The 2,310-nt window shown below is 39.2% G+C and overlaps 1 pseudogene; it reads right to left on the bottom strand.

Moving 5' to 3' along the window:
- Positions 1 to 1,686, bottom strand: LOC130963204 (uncharacterized; annotated as a pseudogene).
- Positions 1,687 to 2,310: the final 624 nt, after the last annotated feature.

The following is a 2,310-nucleotide window of genomic DNA, read 5'->3' as shown; positions in this document are numbered from 1 at the left end:
TTAAGACTGCTGAGAAATGGCACTAGTAGCAATCGAAGGTACATAAATTCTCCTTACAAGACCAGAGGACTTCTTCACATAAGAGGAATTCCACTCCCCTACCATCTCGAGAATAATAGTCCATTGGATATTCACCACCAAAATCGCTATTTCTATTTCCATTTTCATCTTCTCCACAGTTACACTCAAAGGAAGAATCACCACTCTTCTGGCAACTTAGACCACCATCTTCACAACCTTCCTGCACCTTTGCCACCAACACATTTTTCTTCTTCTCCCACCAGCCAGGTATCACCCCCACTACGATCTCTGCATCGAAGGGATTGAGCACTGGTTTCACAAAAGCATCACCCCAATCAATCGATAACCGAGGACAAGCAATCTGAATCCAAGCATCCACGGAGTCCTCAAACAATGCAATCATTGCAGGGCAAATCTCAGACATCAAGAAAACAGTGTAAATGAACCCTTTTTCCTTCATATTCTTTTTCAATCTCTCCAGAATCTTAGGGTTTTCTTGCCTACCCAAAGTTTCCAAAACAACATCCCAATTCCGAGCTTCCTCTCTCGCTCTCAAAATTGCACCTTTCCTAGATTCCTTCATTCCCACGTGATCATACTCTTCCAGAAACAAATTCCCAATGTAAGGGTCATACCTAAAAGCCTTAATCCTAGGATTAGCTATCATGATTGCCTCAAGATGAAACCTTCCATCAGCTACAAATACCAAAATGCTATTTTCAGGATTCTCACTAAATGAATCCATTAATGAAACCTTGGGAGCAGTGCAGCCAAGAACCTTACCGGCCGAAAGAGGCTTGGGCTGCGGTACCAAAACCCTAAACTCTGATTTCTCTAATTCTGGCTTCGCAGTTCTAATTGCAGATGCAAACTAAATAGTACCACCTAATACGAGGTTTTGGGCACGAGATTCAAGGTTCAATTTAACGGTATCAACCAAATGGGAAACGTCGATTTTGGTGTTGACAAAGTCGTAGAGACAGGGGATGGTAATGGAATCGAAGGGGACAAGGCAGCTGTGGCCGTAGTGGATGAGGAGGTCAGCGGAGAGCGCAGCGGCGGAGAAGTCGTCGACACAACAAGCGCCGTAGGTGACGTCACCAGCTGTCTTTCCCTTCCACCTCCCTCCACTTCTCCCCAACCCACACCGAAGCCATTTTCAAGTCCACTTTTGGTGCTGGTGTTTTGTTTTTGGTACTGCTGAGCAGGTTGTACGTGAGTACCCTTAAGTGAGGAAGGTAGAAGGTGGCCGAGTGAGTTTCTGAAAGGCTAAGAAAAAAAGGGTTTACAGAAGATTAGAGAGGGAAGAAGGTTGATTGGCCGATGAAGGTGGAGCAAGCTAAGCCAAGGCCAATGCCGAAGTGGTTTATGAAGAACCAAATCCTCTATTCCGTCCTCAACGACGCGGCCCTCAATGCCGCCATCTCCGTTCTCCCTCACACCTACAACTTCGAGGTCCACAAATGCGTTTGACGCGTTTTTTCCACCGGCACCAAGCGCGTTGCCCTTCAGTTCCCCGATGGCCTCCTCATGTACTCCCTCCCTCTCTCCAACATCTTCACTGCCTTCGCGGCCATGACAATAAACACCCTTAAAACATACATTCACTCAATTCATTTTTTTGACCCTAGATAAGTTTTATTTTTTTCAGTTAAAACCTTGCATGTTGTTTTTTTGTTAACAAACATTTGCATGTATTATTGGTTCCTTTTCTAATGGTGTGAAGGGATTTCACTAGGTTTCAATCTATTGAAATCCAAAATTTTAAAATAAAAGAAAATTTGAGTACTTTAAAAGTTTTTTTTGAATAAAGAAAAACTCAACACACTAAAGTAGAGTAATATAAAAGAATAATACACAAAAAATAATGTAAAAATAAAAATGGCTAATCCATTGTCATCTACGACATTATCATTAACAACTACATGGATTAGCACTAAATCATTATTTGTATACCAAAAATTCTGGTATATAGAAAATATCTTATCCTCAAATGTTTCATTTTTATGTACCAATATAATTTGTATATCTATTTAATTTTATAATGTTAAATTATTAAAAATAATTAAATTTTAATTCAATCTCTTAAAAAATTATTTAAATGTTTAAATTTATTAAAAGACTGTAGTATTAAATTTAAATTTATATATTTAAATAAGACAATAATTTTATGTCGTAAAACATAAACGAATACATCAACATATTTGTTAGTTACTCAATACATTATATATGAGTTACAAACACTGCGCTGCTGGCGTATTGGTGCACAAAATTGTGATCATCAATGAC

This window comes from Arachis stenosperma, chromosome 2 (genome assembly GCF_014773155.1).
Source record: "Arachis stenosperma cultivar V10309 chromosome 2, arast.V10309.gnm1.PFL2, whole genome shotgun sequence".
Taxonomy (NCBI): domain Eukaryota; kingdom Viridiplantae; phylum Streptophyta; class Magnoliopsida; order Fabales; family Fabaceae; genus Arachis; species Arachis stenosperma.
This window is presented reverse-complemented; position numbering and strand designations above follow the sequence as displayed.